Source organism: Solanum dulcamara, chromosome 12 (genome assembly GCF_947179165.1).
Source record: "Solanum dulcamara chromosome 12, daSolDulc1.2, whole genome shotgun sequence".
NCBI classification, from domain to species: domain Eukaryota; kingdom Viridiplantae; phylum Streptophyta; class Magnoliopsida; order Solanales; family Solanaceae; genus Solanum; species Solanum dulcamara.
Window position 1 is genome coordinate 33,770,564 of NC_077248.1, and position 19,481 is coordinate 33,790,044.

Sequence of the window (19,481 nt, forward strand, 5' to 3'; positions counted from 1 at the left end):
CATGTGAGGTGTGATCATCTCATCCCTTTTCTCACACTCCATGGTGGTGAGGATGAGCACAAAAGTGGTGTTTGTCCCCTTAATCTTTGTAAATTCAAAGGCCTAGAAAGTGAGCGGGGCCATATAATAAAAGGGGTCCTCAAGTACCCCGAGTAAGCGGCATAGATGAGTGATCAAGCCTCCAAAGGAGTAACACTTGTCCTGATGCACTCTGGACTTTTGAATAGTGGACTTGATAACCGCACCCACATTAATCTTAATGCCCTTCAAAAGGGGCGTATACTAAGTATACCCTGCCCCTAGTGACTTCAATGGAGTTTAGAATGGGGATTATGATGTACATAACAATTTTCAACCAAACTCGAGCTTCCGTATTTATATAGGCATAAGGATAGGAGAGATGTCAACTTATATACCCATGGTGAACCCACTTAGCAGTGGATCTAGCCCATATAAGGTGTGCCGAATATCCTGGTAGGGTAGTTGAATATTCAACTCCATTAAAGTGGCAAGAGGCAACTCTGGAATCCCTAAGATTTCATTAATGACCATTGGTGATAGAGGAACTTCCATTCCCTACACCATGACATAGTGTGCATGAGTATCTTGTAGAAAGTTCGCGTAGAAATCCCTTACCATGTGCAAGTTGCGTGGTTGTGGGTCGGCGAATAGAAATCTCATATTGAGCTCCATCAGTCTCTGCATTACTTGTGAAAATTCTTTGGCCAGGCTCTCATCATTTCTCTTATACCAATTCTTGCCTGCCTGATTTACCACTTTCAACCCAAACCGACGAGTCTGTCCCCGTTGACTAGTAGGAGCAGGTGGTATGAAGGGAATACCTCTATCCTTTTTTCAGCTTTCGGTGGCTGGTTACTTACCTTGCCTATGGTTGGATGTAATGGTTACCTGCACTTAACCTAAGACAAGCATATAAGCAACCTCAAATTTTTCCTTAATAACAAGGCCTATAACTCTAAACAACAACCCTAGACTAATACTTTATCGAAGAATGAATGTCACATGAAGGTACTTAGACTTGCCTTATTTGAACAAGTTAGATATACATGCATTCTTAAACAATCAGCATTAACTTAATAGATCAGGGTTTGTATTCCATATTACTAAGTTCAATGCCTAAACCTATTTCTCATTACTGAATTTCCCAAATTAGGCAGTATGCTACTCAAGAACTCACATGACTATTTAGATAGGTACAATCCCCATTCAATCCCCCAAAATTCAAACATACCTTCAACCTAAGATTTTCGCAATATAAGCTAACCACACATAAACTCATGAATTTGACAAACGTATCACAAATTGACATGCATGCTACTCAAGAATTCATAATATATGATCATTAACTGATAACCTCAACCATTCCTCATAGTATTAACCTAGGGTTTTAGTTCAAGAACTTTACCAAATAAAAATTACCCACAATAAATCAAGTTTATATCAAAATCTCCATACCCACAACAATTAGAATCCAAAAACAAGGCAGGAATCAACAATGTGAAGACAAAGCTCAAAACCCATGAGCTTACCTATATGAAATTTATCCATCCACATCATAAAAATGGTGCAAGAAAACATACCTTGTGGTTTTGGGGAAGAAAAGTCAGAAGAACTTGCATGAATCTCAAAAGGCATCATGAATTTGCTAGAGAAGAATAAGAATTTAAAAGTAGGAGAAAGGGTTTAGTGATTAAAATATAGGGAGAATGGGTGTGGGGGTCGGATTAATGATTAAAAGGAAAAGGGGTCAGGTTAAGTGAGAAAAGGGGTAAAGCATGTCTTTTTAATGAGACAAATCAAAAAGATCCCTAACTCCGCGCCGCGAATTCTTCTGGTTAGTGAACCAAAATTCGAGAAATTAAAATAACAAAGAAATTTTCCAAGCCCACGATGCAGACCTGGCTTGCACTTGACTTGGGACACAATTTCATCAAAAGTTCAATAAAATATACCTGGGCAACTTTAAGCATGGGGGAATTGGTCCGCGACACAGACCTATTGTGGACCCTACTGGGTAGTGATCTTCCATATTATTTATTTTTTTATTTTATTTTTCATGTACAAATTATACTTGCCTAATTATATAATAAAATAAAATGAAAATTCAACAATCTTTAGAAATTAACGTACAACCTATAAATGTCAACTCTTACACCACCTCATGGGTTTCCTCCGCGTAGTGACTGATTTATTCTCGTAGCACAACTGAGCTCTGGCTTTATTCATTTTCGAGTTCAATCTCTTCCTCCTCACGATCCACATCTTAACTTGTTAAGCATTCACCATAACTGTAGATGTCCTCATTGCATTCCACAGTTCCATAGATCCATGAGGAGTCATGCACACCACTTCAAAAAGGCCACTCCACTTGGAGCTTAACTTTTCTGGAAAAAGTTTAAGTCAAGAGTTAAAGAGAAGTACCTTTTGCCCAGTTTCGAAGGTGTGAGTAATGATGTTCTTGTCATGCTATCGCTTTGTTTTCTTCTTGTAGTTCTTGGCATTTTCATAGGCATGAAGTCTAAACTCTTCTAACTTATACAACTGGCCCAACAGCTTTGTTTCTGCTAACTCTGGGTCGAGATTCAATTTCTTGATTGCCCAATTGACTTGATTCTCTAACTCAAATCGCAGATTACATGATTTACCAAATACCATCTGATATGCGGAGGTCCCTATAGGTGTTTTGTATGCAGTTCTATATGACCAAAGTGCCTCATCCAACTTTGCTGACCAATTTTTCCTTTGCGCTTCACAGTATTTTGCAAGATCTGCTTCACCTTTCCATTGGATACCTCGACCTGCCTATTAGTTTGAGGATGATAAGTCATCGCTACCTTATGCTGCTCCCCATACTTTGCCGATGATAAGTCATCGCTACCTTATGCCGCTCCCCATACTTTGCCAAAAGGTTCTTTACTATTTGGTTTATGAAGTGCTTTCCTCTATCACTGATAATGACTCTAGGAGTACCAAATCGAGTAAAGATATGCTTCTTCAAGAATTGCTCACCGCTTTTGAATCATGTATGGGAAGAGCCATAGCCTTAACCCATTTGGACATATAGTCCACTGCCACTAAGATGTACTAGTTCCTATTGTGTGTTTTTACCATTTTACCCCTTCATGTAGCTTCTTCATTGTAACATCCATCAAAATGCTCACAAGTGTCTTAAGAATGCCTTGGGAATAGCCGCTTATTATGCATTATCCTTAATCTTTTTAGAAAATTTGAGTTTGGAATATCGATCAAGGGGTCAAACCTACAGAAAATAGCCTCGGTGAATTTTTAGGACCCGTAGATCAAAAGATAGATTTCTCAAGAAACTACATCAAACAAAAAGGTCCGCGCCAAGTCCACATCGCGGACCTGGCAAGGGTTTTCTGGCCGAGTTGGATTTTTAGTAAGGGCGATTTAGACTTTTTCCAAATTATTAGCTAATAAACTAGACGTTTTTAGGACCTAATTCAACTTTATAAATTTACCTAAACCTCTAATTCTATTCATTCTTCTACAATTCACCTACTCAAATATTTCTATCTCTACAAAAGACTCTCTCAAGGGCTCCATTGAAGACTTCAAATAAATTCACTCAAGCTCTCCATCAAAACTCTCAAGTTCTTCCAAATTATTTGATGTTGTCACTTAAGTTATGTGGGTATTGATTCATGGATCCTTTCATCCATGAAGCCCAATCAATTTCACAAGTTTTCTATCAAATTAAAATATAGTATTTTATGAGTTTTTATGATCTCTATTCCTATTGCATGAATTATGATTTAAAGTATTATCATGAGTCTATTTTGATATAAATTGATGGTTATTGCATTAAATTAAAGAGTTTTTCCATGAATTCTCCTATTGTGATTTTTTAGGGTTCATGATGTAAATTATGAGTATTTTGAATTATACTTCCAAAAGATCTTATCTATATGAATTATGTATGGGATGATATAAAGTTTATGATCATTAATAATTTTCAAGTCAATTGATTATGCATTCATGTCTTACCCTAATTTCAAGTATAAGTTATGATCATGAATTTATAAAGATGAATTATGATTATGTATTTCAATTAAGATTATGGACTATAAGTATGTTTCGAATGATGAATTTCATGCAAGTTATGAAAGGTGACTTAGGGCCCTATGTGGTGACCTAAGGCCTAACGATATGAATTATGCAAACATGATTATAGTGATGGAAGGACAATTCTCACATTATAAGTATGTTCTGAAAATGAGCTACTCTATGATTTTCAAACCTATGATCATGACTATGATATATGAAATTATGATTTATATTATGTATGTATTCCATGGGATTTGACTTAGCACTGAGTTGACTTGAGTTAGCGTCCCTACCAAAATCCCTAGTAGCAACCTCATGTCACATGAACTACATGTCACCGTAGGTACAAAGGGATTAGAGGAGAATACCCAAATCTCTATGAGGTGAGTACCTGAAATATCAAGGCTTAGAAGTGAGTACCCGATTCACATAACCGCTTAGTGAATTCACTTAGGCATGTAGGAGTCTACCTTGGAAAGTAGTCTCCCCCTTTTCTCCAATGTAGGGGCAACATTGAGATTCCATATTATAGCTCGCATGATTTTATTGTCGGTTATGGTTCCTATCCCACATATGTATGGTCCTTTTTATGTTCTAAATGACTAATCCTATCGTTTACTTTATATGATACTCTTATGGTTTATTATGCATTGATACTTCTTAAAGACTACTTATGATTTTTACTACTTCTCCAATTATGCTATTTAAAATGGTCATTTGTACAACCATGGTTATCTATGTGTTGCATTGCCTACATACTTAGTATATTCTAATGTAATAATGCATACTTTTTGCCTATATTGTCTCATAATGTAGGGTTGGAGGTTGAAGATCATATCCGTCCAAGTGAGTAGTTAAGCTTTTCTACCTGGCGGTATATGTGGTAAGTCCTCATTTATCGGGGACTAGTCATTAAGTTGGTTATTATTTTCAAAGACTTTTGCTATATTTCATATTGAGGGTGAGCTAGGGACATGTCTTATTCCCCGCCCATACTCATGTGTAGAGGCATCTAGTTGGACAAATAATTTGAGTCTATGTTGCCATGTGATATTCTTAGATTTCTATTCATGGTTTAGACTATCTTATGATATTTCCACTTTTACTTTACCTTATGAATGCTTATGATATGTACAAGAGGCTTAGTTGGAGCCCTTTGGGGTTTCAATCATCGTGTTATGACTAGGCCCTAAGTCGGGTTATGATAAACTTGATATTAGAGCACAAGGTTTTTCAAGTGTCCTTGGGTGTCCAACATGCTGCATCAAGTAGAGTCTTATTCATAGGTGTGAAGTTCTCCACACTTATGAGTAGGAGGCTATGAGGAATTTTAGGAATTCTCACTTCTTTCATGATCTATATCGTGCTATAGAGTTTACCATAAGACTTATTTTCCCTAATGGTCTTTCTTTGTAATTTTTAAAAGGATGGCTCTAAGAAGACCTCCATCGCCAAGGGGAAATAACGCTAATGAAGCCTAAGATCCCCCAGCTCCTTAAGATAATGGTCCTCTACCAGACCAAGTGACTAATACGGAGTTCCGAACCGCCACTACTATGCTAGCCCAAGTGGTGACCAACCAAGGGGTTGCAGCTCCTCCTAATATTCCTACTCTGGCCTCAAGAGTAAGGAACTTTGCACGAATGAATCCTCCAGAGTTTTATGGCTCAAAGGTTGATTAGAATACTTAAGAGTTCATTAATGAGGTCTACAATATAGTGAGCATTATGGGAGTGACTTCGAATGAATAAGCGAAGTTGGTGGCCTACCAACTCAAGGGTCTTGCTCAAGTGTGGTACAACCAATAGAAGGCCGAAAGAGTGAATGAGGGTCCTATATATTGGGAAAGTTTTAAGGGTGCATTTCTTGACCGTTTCTTTCCCATAGAGTTGAGGGAGGCGTAGGTGATGGATTTTATCAACTTGAAGCAAGGGAGTATGACTGTGAGGGAATATTCCCTCAACTTCATGAAGTTGTCCAAGTATGCTCCGACCTTAATGTCCGACCCTCGAGCCCGAATGAGTAAGTTTATATCAGGGGTTTTATATTTAGTTGTTAAAGAATGCAAGACAGCCATGCTAATAAAGTAAATGGATATCTCTAGACTCATGACTCATGCCGATCAAATTGAAGAGGAAAAGCTTTAGGCGGTTTCTAGGATGACTAAGAAAGCCCGGATTGGTTAATGTTGTCTTCCCCGAAGGAAAAAACCTGATTAGAAATTTGTGAGCCAAGTCATTCCATGTAGTGATTTAATTTGGTGGCTCTAACTTTAACCACCTCTTTTCTTCTCCCAATAGAGAAAAGGGAACCAATTTTAGCCTCACACAATCAGGAGATACCCCATCTAGCGTGTAAGTATCGTCGATCTCTAGAAAATTCTAGCTGTGTACTTAGGGATCTTCATGAGGCAAACCTGTAAACTTTCTGTTAGTGTGCAAAAGTAGCACCATATTCTATTTCAACTCAAATCTACCTCTAATCGGTGGTTTTTGAATACTGGAAGTGATATTTACTGTGAGTGAAACTGCCACATCACACACTATCCTCGCTGCCATCTCTAAAGGTACCACCTCTGGCACTTCTTGATTATCCTCAAGATTGAGTTATTGAACTGGGTATTGAGAAGCCTCTCATCGTATTTATTGATGTAAGAGTCTTTCAGACTCAGCTAGTGGCTCTACAATCTCCCTACTTCTGCCCAGTGTAGTGTTTAAGTTACCCACAAAATATTCACAACTAAGATCAAGTTGTCAACACTAACAAAACCAATATAGAAACTTCGAAAAGAACAAATTGCCTAATTTAAAGTCTCCATCAACGGCGCTAAAAACTTATTGCTACCAAATCACATGCAAGTGTATGCGGTCTGACAAGTAGTAAAGTGATATTTTTTTCAGAGTTGAATTGCCTAACGCAAAGGACTTTAATTTGTCTATTTATAGTTTTCAATGAACTAAAATAATCATGTGTGTTGTAAGAATTGATGGTATTTCATTACTTCTATTTTAAGAGAATGATAATTAAATACTACTAATGACAAGTCACTAATTTAAATGGAAATTAATCAGATTATAATAAGTTCAAGTGTTGTAGCATCAATAGAGGTCAAGCATAATATTTCCTACTGTAGTATCTGATGGGTTATTTAATTAATGGTTTACAGGGTTGATATTACAATCATGGTTTTGCGATCTCTAATTGTCTATCTTAATTGATAGCCAAACTACATCATTGAGTGGGGATAGGCATGAACCAATAAAAATGCATTAAACTATCTTCCTGTCTCCAAACCAAACGTGGTAGGTATGTATCATAGGTATCCTACATACGAATCATTCTAAGTTAACCCTAGAATCAACATGGTCCCCACATTCCTTATTCTATCCCCTACCTCTTCCTAGTTCAAGGTTGATAACAATTATAACTTATCGCTGGCCTAACATTTGAATGTAAAATGAAAATGCAGGAGAAATTAGAAATAATAGCCCATTTTCAACCAAATTGGAGAACATTATACCATAACTTCATAGCTAAAGCCAAAGAATAGGGAAACACAGCCACTCATTGTAAGAATTACAGAATAAATAGATTTGATATACATTCAAAGAGTAAAATTTAACAAAGAAAGTTAGAGAAAGTAACCCTAATAAATGCTCCTCCCTATTCCCTTCACGTTTTCCCAAATTACAGATTGGATGTTTTAATAAAAAAAATACAAGTTTTCTAACTATAGGTTTGAAAAGTGCAAAGTTTTAATGACTGCACTAAAGTCCATGACGTGGACATGTTTTTGAACTGTGTAATTTTGCATTTCTCTTCTCTAGCAAATTTCCTTTTATCATCAACCAGGTTCGCGACGTGGACCTAGCTCATACATTTTTTATTTAGCTAAATTCTATATACGTCCAAAAATAAATTCCATGAAGCAAAGTGTACGACGCAGAGGTACTCCCTCGTAGTTTATTTTCTTCACTTTTTTTCCAACTGCATCTTCAAGTTCCACTTTTATTTCGATAATCTTTTAAAGGTTCATTTTTCTTCATTAAGCCCCTGAAAGTGTCTAATCATGTTGGTTATCTACAATAACACACAAATATTCTAAAAATGAGCTAAACTATAGGATATCATTCTGAAACTATATTATGAACATGGGTTATTTTTGGATATTGGGTACATAAATTCACCCAAGATTAGTATTCATGGATGAAAGCTACATACCTTGAATACGATTTATAAAGAAACTTGAAGAAAAACTTCAAGATCAATGAAGAAATTAGGATAACCCTTGCTAGGTATACAATAGAGGTCTAGAGAGCCTTTTGTAGATAGAGGATTTTTAGGATTGGTGATTAGTGAATGAATGAGGAGAATTAAGAGCTTTGAGAATTGAATAGATTAGGAACCTAGCCCCAAAGCTGTCCAGATTCATTCCCTATTAAAAATAGGGAAAAGTCTATAATACACTTAGTGAAAATCTCCATTGACCCATCAATGAATTCACCAAGGCTAATTATTCACCTTATTATATCATACTCTATGTTTCTCATACCCGGGATATTATAATAATGATGAACCCTCCCGAGTTTCATGGATCCAAGGTTGATGAGGATCCCCAAGGCTTTGATGATGAGTTGTATAAGATTGTTCATATTATGAGATTGTCTTCTGAGTCAAAGGCAGAGTTGGTGGCCTACCATATCAAAGGTGTCTCTTAAGTTTGGTATAACCAATTTTAAACCGAAAGGGTTAAGCGGATCCCATAGGTTGAAAAAAGTTAAAAGTTGTATTTCTTGATCAGTTCTTCCTACTTGAGTTAAGGGAGACGAAAGTGTTCGAATTTATCAACCTCAAGAAAGGAAGCATGAGTGTGAGGGAGTATGCCCTCAAGTTTATAAATTTCTCTAAATATGATCCATTCTTGATAGCCGAATCTTGTGTCCGAAGGAGCAAGCTTATTTTGGGAGTGTCTGTCTTGGTTATGAAGGAATGCCAAACCGCTATGCTCATCGAGGATATGAACATCTCTAAGCTCATTACTTATGCCGAGCAAATTGAAGGAGAAAATATTAAAGAGAGGAGTGCAAGGGAGTCCAAAAGGGCTCAATTTGAAGGTGGGTTTTCTCACAACAAATTCGTTAGTGGAAATGGTCATTTCTGACAAGGCCAAAAGTTTCAAGACAAGGGTTCTTCAAACACTCCAGCTCCGAAATTTGAGAAAGACAAGGTGCCAAATCCTAGGAAACAAGGAGGAGCTCTAGGTGGTCAAGTCATGCTTGTAATATCCCTCAAAATGCTCATAAGTTCCTTAAGAATGGCTTGGGAATAGGCCACTCATGTAATGCATTATCCTTAATCTTTTTAGAAAATTCAAGTTCAGAATATCAATCAAGAGGTCAAAACCTACGAAAAATAGTCTCGGTGGATTTTTAGGACTCGTAGATCGAAAGATAGATTTCTCAAAGGAACTGCACAAACTAGTAAGGTGCGTGGCAAGTCCGCATTGCAGACTTGCTTGCCTCCGTATTGCGAACCTGGTAATGGTTTTCTGGCTGAATTTAGTTTTTTGTAAGGGCACTTTAGACTTTTCCCTAATTGATAGTTAATAAACCTACATATTTTTAGGACCTAATTAAGCTCTACAAATTGACCTAAACCTCTAACTCTATTCATTCTTCTATAATTTACCTACTCAAATATTTCTCTCTCTTCAAAAGACTCTCAAGGGATTCATTGAAGACTTCATGGCCTAGCTATTGGATCCACATACAGTGTATGTATGACCCGCCTAGTGGGGTAGAGTCTACCTTGGCAAGTAGATTCCCCTTTTTCTTCATTGTAAGGGAAGACAATGGGATGCTATGTTATAGCTTGCATGGTATTATTGTCGGTTATAGTTCCTATCCCACATATGTATGTTCTCTTATGCATTCTATGATTTTAAATTATGCTTTTAAAATTCTTTGGTTAATATAATTTTCTCATGACTTTACTTACCTCATCTTATCATGTGATTTACTTCACTATTGCATTTCATGATTTATGTTGCATGGCACTCCCTCATACTTAGTATATTCCAACATCCTAATGCATATTCTTTGCCTACATTATCTCATAATGTAGGGATTAAGGTTAAAGATCATACTCATCTAGTGGCTAGTTAAGCTTTCCTATCCAGCAGTGTTTGTGGTGAGTCCTCATTTTGTCATAGTTTAGACTCTCTTATTGAGGGTAAGATAGGGACATGCCTTATTCCCCACTCATATTCATGAGTAGAGGCATCTAGTTGGATAAATATTTTGAGTTCATATTGTCATGTGACGTTCTTAAATTTCTATTCATAGTTTAGATTCTCTTATTAAGTTTCCGCTTTTGATTTATATTATGTATGCTTATAATATGTACAAGAGGCTTAGTTGGAGCCCTTCGAGGTTTCAATTTCCATGTTATGACTAGGCCCTAGGTCGGATCATGACAATCCCTCCATTCAAGAAGTGTGGGAGAAATCATAAGGGAGGGTACCTAGCAAGATTAGATGTTTGCTACATGTGTGGAAAGTAGGGTCATCATGCAAAGGAGTGTAGAGGTGAGGCTAGACCCTAAGTTCTGACTCAAGCTACCGGTCTTCTGAAATAGCATGCTACTACTTCGGGTAGCGGTTAGCGCCAAAACAGATTTTATACCCTTCAGATTCGTTAGGAGTTAGAGGATTCCCCCGATGTACTGACTGGTATGTTTAATGTCTTTGAATTTAATATTTATGCATTATTATATCTGAGTATTACACTATCATTTGTTACTCCTTATCTTGCTATGAGATTCATTGCTAGTCCCGAGATCCAACTTTTTGTAATCAATGGTTTATCACTTGGTGTAGAAATATATAGTATTTCATTGCTACAAGTATGGATTATTGAAAATGAGCCTTTTTTGTCCTATACTCTCATTGGTGATTCAGTTGTGGCTAAAAGAGTTTATAGAAATTGTCCAGTTTCAATTTTTCATAAAATCACCTCCGTTGATCTTGTAAAGGTTGATATGACCAATTTTGATGTTATTCTCAGTATGAATTGGCTTCATGCATGTTATGACTCTATATGTTGTAGAACCCATGTGGTTAAGTCTTAGTTTCCTAATGAGCTAGTCCTAGAATAAAAAGGTAGTAACTTCGTATTTAAGGGAAAATTTATCTCATGCCTTAAATTCGAAAAGTGATTTCCAAAGGTTGCATCTATCATTCAGTTCGGGTTAGATATACTAATTCTGAAAATGATTTCCAAAGATTGCATCTATCATTGAGTTGTATGGAGGCTAAGTCCATGCAGATACAGTTGGCATCCTTACTTCTGGACTTCGATAAAATGAAAGAGATATCAACCATTGTTGCTCGTACTATACCCACTAAGTCCTTCATGCAGTTATTTTCTGAGCCCTCCGAGCCCACTTAAATAGATGAAGTATGGGGCACCATTTTGGAATTCGATCTCAACAAAAAGGGCAAGGGAAAGAAATTCCTAGATAGGGACAGTACTCCTAATAATGAAAAAGGGGCAAGAAGGATGAGGCCAAGCACCTATGGAAAGAAGCATTGGCTTCCAAAAAAGAAGCAAGAGCACTAGAGGAGCAAGAGAGGTAGTAGGTCGAGGCCGAGAGGGTTCGAGATTCGGCAACTGGAGTCACTCCAGCCTAGATTTCTATGATTCTAGTCCTTGAGACTACTACCAGTGAGGTGCCTTCAGGCACATTCACTCCCACTACAAGCGATGACCCTTCAGGTGATCCCACATTATTGAGCGCACCTACAACTATTGGTGCCACAAAAAAGCCATCGACTAATACTTAGGGCATCGCTTTTATTATTGCCTCCCCACGACTCATAGACAAGTTTACAGGTCATAAACATGACCCATTGGCAAATTTAGAGACTTCAAAATCATATTTTTCTCAAAACTGAAAGACAAGTCATCATGACGACTCATCCTCTAAAGGAGGTTGGGATAAACATTTTTCATTGATTGAGTTTACCTATAATAATAGTTATTACTCTAGCATCCAAATTGCTCCTTTCGAAGCTTTGTATGGGAAAAGATTTAGATCCCGGTGGGATGGTTTGAAGTAGGTGAGATAGCCTTGACTGGTCAAGATTTGGTTATATATGCTTTGGAGAATGTAAGACTCATAAGGGAGAGGTTGAAGATGGCTCAAAGTTATCAAAACTCCTATTCTGATGTTAGGAATGGAGAACTTGAATTTGACAAAGATGATTGGGTCTTTGAGAAGGTTTCACCCATAAAGTGTGTAATGCATTTTGGTAATAAAAGAAAATTGAGTCCTGGGTATATTGGACCTTATAAGATATTGAGACATGTTGGCAAGGTGGCTTACGAGTTAGATTTACCACTTGAGCTGTCTATGGTTCACCAGTGTTTCATATATCTATATTGAGAAAGTTCATGGTTAATACAACTTCCATTGTGCCATTGGAAGATGTAAGTTTTGAAGAGAATTTGACTTATTAAGAAGTTTCGCTATAGATGTTAGACCGAAAAGGTACAAAGTTAAGGAACAAAGAAGTTGTGTCCATCAAAGTGTTATGGAGGAATCAATAAGATTATAAGACCCCGAAAGTCAGAAAGTTAGAGCCAATGGGAAAATTCTCAAAATTTCAAAATGACTCATGTGTACAAGTCCTTTTTCAACTCGTAGGCACTTCTACGACTCATAGGAGTGAGTTGTAGAGTGAGTCCCAAGGGTTCGTTTAGAACGAACCTTAGGTGACACCCTAAGACTCAACATGAAGAGTCATTAGCACGTCTACAGATCATAATAACCAGTTGTAACCCAGCATCAGAGGCTATGTTTTAGAGGTCCCTCAAAGTCAAGTCTACGACTTGATAGAATGACTCGTAGGAGTTATAATGAGTCATAGAAATGACTCGTAACAAAAGTCCTGAGGCTCAAAAAGCTGCTGAATTCAAGACCAACAGGACAAGTCCATGTTATGACTTGTAGACAAGTTTACACGTTGTAGACATAATCCCTTTGCAAACTTCAGAGACTTTAAAATCAGAATTTTCTCAAACCTGCAAGACGACTCGTCTTCTCTTCTATAACTCATGGAGTCGGTCTGTTGGGTCAAAAGTTTGAATTAAATGAAGGGTAATTGTGTCATTTCCAAATTTCGATTCAATGAACCTAGACACAATTATAAAAGTTCAACCCTATAACTACCCAATTCTTTCAAAATTCCCTCATTCTAAATTATTCTTCTAAAATTTCACTAAGGCAAGAACTCCAAAATTCTCTCAAGGTTTCTTCTTCAATTCCTAGTGAATTTAATAAAGGCATGTGGGATTGATCCAAGGGTTCCTTTCACATATGAAGTCCCAATATTTTTCTCTATTTTTCCTTCAATTTCAATTGATTATAAACCCTAGTTTTGATGAATTGCATTGGGCTGATTTAATTCCATTTACAGATGTTATGAAGGATCATTATATGCACTTGTTATATAATTTTCATGATTTTAAGTTGAAACATGAATGTAAATGCATAAAGCTACTTTTAAGTTATGATTATGAAAGTTAAAGATGATTTTATGAGTTTAATAATTTTCAATGAAAGTTTCTATGATTTAAAGTTGACATTATGAATTTATGATGAAAGTTATGATGATGATCAAAGTTAAGATAAAAGAAGTAATTATGGTGTGATAAGTCCAATTCTCACACAATCATATTAAAGATAGTGATAAGTATAATTCTCACTGAATTTATGGATTCTTATAAATCACGAAGTTAATGATTTATTCCTAATATTTTATAAAGATAGATTGATAGGCAGTTACTATCTTTTCCTATTATGCTATGATCATGTTTTATGAGTTTTCCGTTGGTATATTGACTAAGCACCGAGAGGGCTTCTATATGGGGTTCAGTCCAATAACGCAGTTAGTTACTCAAGGAAATCCTAGTAGAAACCTAAAGTACCAAACTACATTGCCTGTGTGGGTTGCCTTCATGGCCTAGCTAGTGAATCCACATATAGAAAAGTTAAGTTGAGATGAGATAAGTACCATGACGGAGTATACCTTGGCAAGCTAGCCTCCCCCTTCTCGATGAGGGTTCCATCGGATTTCATGTAATAGCTCGCATTATCTTTGATGTCAGTTAAATATCTTATCCTACACAAGCTAAATGTCAAATTATGAGTTCATAATGAAGTTTTATGATATGTATTGACCATGAGTTTTATATGTTTTAAGCCTTACTCATGTTCATTGTAATTGGCCATGCAACTTATGGCATATTGGTTACGTTCCTTTATTTTTTCATATATACCTCACATACTTAGTACAGTCAAATATACTAAAACATATTTTGCCTACATTATCTCATAATGTAGGGGCAGATGACACTCATGATCATCCTATTTGTGGCTAGAGCTGATTATATATCAAAAGTTGGTGAGTCCTCATCTTATCAAGGGCAATGACTTTATTTTTGTTTTTATTATTTGAGTTCTTCTTATTGTTGAACTTATCTAGGAGGTTGTCCTAAGCCCCCATCAAGGATTAAACTAGAGGCATGTTCAGAAGATGTTATGATGTTGTCTATTCGGACATTAATTAATTAATTCTACCCCTTAGTCCCATCCCCTTTAAGTTGATTACTTTCACTTATTTTAATATGCTCTTTTACCTTTTGAATGTAATGTACGCTAAGATGGCTTATTGGGGTCCCTCGTATCTCGATCATCGTATTGTGGCTTGGGCCTTATTCAGGTCGAGATAAACTTGATATCAAAGCACAAGATTTAGAAGAGTCCTAGGAAGTCTAACATGCCGCATTAAGTAAAGTCTTGTTCATCAGTGTAAAGCACGACACATACAAGAATAGAAGGCTATGAAATATCTTAGCAAAAGTTTCACTTCTTTCATGATCTATGTCATGCGGTAGAGTGGTTAAGTCTTTCCCTCTAATATTTGTTCCTTGCGATTTTTTCAGAATATTCCTTATTGAAGATACCTCGCTAGAAGGAATGTGGTTGAAAAGTAGCCATAAGCTCTGAATATGCCTTTGAATTATGAAGTTTCCAATGTCGAGTTCCAAGAAGTGTATCAAGTAATTGCACAAGCTATAACGGCTCAAGTCAATCATGAGGTGGTTGCTTCCGTGAACCCAAATATAGGTACAGTGGTGACAAAAGTTCGTGATTTCATGAGGATGAATCCTCCGGAGTTTTTGGGTTCTAAAGTTGAAGAGGATCCACAAGAGTTTGTTGATAGCATCCATAAGATTGTTGAGATCATGAGGATTAGCCTAGATGAGAGGGAGGAGTTATCCACTTACTAACTTAAGGGTATTGCTCTTATTTGGTATGACCAATGGAAAAGTAAGAGGCCTAGGGAGCGGATCCCATGACTTGGGATAAGTTCGAAAGGGTGTTTCTTGATCGCTTCTTCATATTAGAGTTGAGAGAGGCCAAACTACAAGAGTTCATCAACTTTAAGCAATGTAGTATGAGTGTGAGGGAGTATGCCCTCAAGTTTACTCAATTGTCAAAATATTCTCCATTCATGGTTGTTGAATGAAGAGATCGTATGAGCAAATTTTTATCGGATGTGTCGGATATGGTCACAAAGGAGTGCAAAATGGCTATGTTGATTCAGAAGATGGATATATCTAGACTCATGATCTATGTGGAGAAAATAAAGAGTGAGAAACTAAAGGAAAGAAATAGGGAGTCCAAGAGGCCAAGGCTCGATGGTGGTGATTTCTCATATGGTAAGTCCAAAGGTGGTGGATATTCTCATTTTCGCCAAAAGTAATCTGGCCAAGGGTCTTCTAATGCCACTACTCCAAGGTTTGACAAGGATATGGTGCCCAAGCCTAAGTCTCAAGGAGGTTTTCCTATTATCCAAGTTACTTTCGCATGCAAGAAGTGTGGTAAACACCATAAGGGTGAATGTTTAGCCAGTTTGAATGTATGATACCGATATGGTAGGCGAGGTCATCATGCTAGGGAATGCAAGGTCAAAGATGGTTGTCCTCAAGTCCTAGTTTGTCATAGAGGCTAAGGTGCTTAAGTGCAATAAAAGGTTGGTCAGCGCAACAATAGGTTTTATGCTCTGCATGGTAGGCAAGAGGAGGAAACTTCTAATGTTATTACCGGTATGCCTTACTTGATCTGGATGCAACTTTGTATTTTGTTTCCCTTTATGCCATGAGATTTGATGTTATCCCCAAAATATTATTAGAGCCTTTCTCTATTAATACTTTCTTAGGTGAGTCAGATGTGGCTAAAAGAGTATAGAAGTTGTTTGGTTTTGATCTTTCATAAAGTTACTCTATGTAATGTAGTTGAGCTTGAGATAACTTATTTTGATGTTATCCTTGGTATGTATTGGCTATATTCATGTTATGCCTCTATTTATTTTAGAACCCGAGTGGTTAAGTTCCAATTCCCAAAATGACCCAATCCTAGAATGGAAGGATAGTAATATTGTGTTCTAAGGTAAATTTATTTTGTTCCTTAAAGCTGTGAAAATGATTTTCAAGGGTTGTATATATCATCTTGTGAGGGTTAGGGATGAAAATTCTGAAGCCCCTATTCTAGAGTCGGTCTTCACTGTGAAGGAGTTTCTGGATGTGTTTCCCGATGATTTACCCAGTGTTCCTCTGAAATGGGAAATTGACTTTGGCATAGATCTTCTTTCCGATACTCAACCTATTTCCATTCCTCCTTACCGAATAGCCCCGGTGGAGTTAAAGGTGTTGAAGGACCAATTGAAAGACTTGTTAGATAAAGGTTTCATTAGACCAAGTATATCCCCATGGGGTGCTCCCATCTTGTTCATTAGAAAAAAGGATGGTTCACTACGTGTGTGCACTGAATACCAGCAATTGAACAAAAAAACCATTAAGAATAAATACCCAATTCCAAATATAGATGACTTATTTGATCAATTTCAAGGGGAAACTTACTTCTCTGAGATTAATCTTCATTCTAGTTATCATCAATTGAGGGTAAGGGAGTGTGACATCCCCAAAATGATATTTCAAATAAGGTATGGCCATTATGAGTTCCTAGTTATGTCATTTGGTTTGACCAATGCCCCCGCAGCTTTCATGGAATTAATGAATATGGTGTTCAAGCAATATTTAGACATGTTTGTCATTGTATTCATTGATGAAATTTTGGTTTACTCTCAAAATGAGGAGGATCATGCTAATCACTTGAGAATTATATTGCAAACTCTAAGGGATAAGAAAAAATTTTCCAAGTTCAATAAGTGTGAGTTTTGGTTAAGGAAGGTGGATTTTCTTGGTCACATTGTGTCCGATGAGGGAATTATGTTTGATCCTCAGAAAATTAATGCGGTTAAGAATTGGCCTAGACCATTATCTCCTTCGGATATTAGAAGTTTCTTGAGCCTAGCCGAATACTATAGGAGATTTTTGGAAGGATTTTCATCAGTCTTGTCACCCTTGTCAAAGTTGACTCAAAAGAAGGTAAAGTTTCAATGATCAAAATCTTGTGAAAAGAATTTTCAAGAGTTGAAAGATCGTCTCACTACTGCTACTATCTTGACTTTATCAAAAGGGTCCGATGGCTTTATGGTTTATTGTGATGCTTCGAGGGTTGGCCTTGGTTGTGTTTTGATGCAATATGGTAAGGTGATACCCAATTTTTCTAGGAAACTTAAGGTGCATGAACGAAATTATCCAACCCGTGATCTTGAATTAGTGGCGATTGTGTTTGCTTTGAACATTTGGAGGCACTATTTTTATGGTGTCTATATTGATGTATTCATCAACCATAAGAGTTTACAATATGTGTTTAAGCAAAAAGATTTGAATCTTCAGCAAAGAAAATGTCTTGAAATATTGAAGGACTATGACATGAGCGTGTTGTATCATCTAGGTAAAGCTAATATGGTTGTCGATGCATTAAGTAGGTTGTCTATGAGTAGTATTGCACATGTTGAAGAATATAAGAAAGAAATGATCAAATATGTTCATAGATTGACATGTTTAGGGGTGCATTTGGTTGATTCTAGTGATAGAGGTATTCTTGTTCATAATGGTTCGAAATCGTCTCTTGTGATAGATGTTAAGGCCACATAAGACCATGACCTTATTGTGGTTGATTTGAAGAAGTTGGTTGCTGAAAAATCCATTAAGGCTTTCTCCCAAGGGGGAGATTATGTGCTTCATTATCAAGGTCGGTTGTGTGTACCTAATGTTGATGGGTTAAGAAAGTTGATATTGAATGAGGCACATAGTTCCTAATATTCGATTCATCCGGGTTCCACCAAGTTGTATCGTGATTTGAGGAAAGTGTATTGGTATAATGGCATGAAAAAGCATAGTAAAATTTGTAGCTAGGTGTCAAAATTTCCAACAAGTTAAAGTTAGGCATCAAATACCAGGAGGTTTAACCCAAGACATTGAAATTCCTACTTGGAAGTCGGAGGATGTTAATATGGACTTTGTAATGGGTTTGCCTCATACTAAGAAGCAACTTGATTCCATTTGGGTTGTTGTAGATCGAACGACTAAATTAGCTCATTTTCTACCGGTTAGGACTTCTTATGGTGCCGAAGACAATGCTAAGTCATATGTTCATGAATTGATAAGAATTCATGGTGTCCCCTTATCAATTATATTGACTTGAGGTACATAATTCAGTTCATACTTTTGGAGGTCATTTCAGAAGGGTCTCGCTACAAAGGTTAAGTTAAGTACCGCCCTCTATGCTCAAACCGATGGTCAAGCTAAATGAATGATCTAAACCTTAGAGGATATGTGGAGGGCATCTGTTATTGACTTTAAAGGAGGTTGGGATGAACATTTTACATTGATTGAGTTTGCCTATAATAATAGTTATTACTCTAGCATCCAAATGGCTTCTTTCGAAGCATTGTATAGGAGAAGATGTAGATCTCCGGTGGGATGGTTTGAAGTAGGTTAGATAGCCTTGACTGGTCCAACATGGTTATAGATGCTATGGATAAGGTAAGACTCATAAGAGAGAGGTTGAAGATGGATCAAAGTCATCAAAAGTCATATTTTGATGTTAGAAAAAGAGAATTGGAATTTGAGGTAGATGATTGGGTCTATTTGAAGGTTTCACCCATGAAGGGTGTAATGTATTTTGGTAAGAAAGGGAAATTGAGTCCTAGGTATGTTGGACCTTATAAGATATTGAGATGTGTTGGAAAGGTGGCTTATGAGTTAGATTTTTCACTTAAGTTGGCTATGGTTCACCCTGGTGTTCATATATCTATGTTGAGAAAGTATATGTGTGATCCAACTTCCATTGTGCCATTGGAAGATGTAAGCGTTGAAGAGAATTTGACTTATGAAGAAGTTTTGGTAGAGATTTTA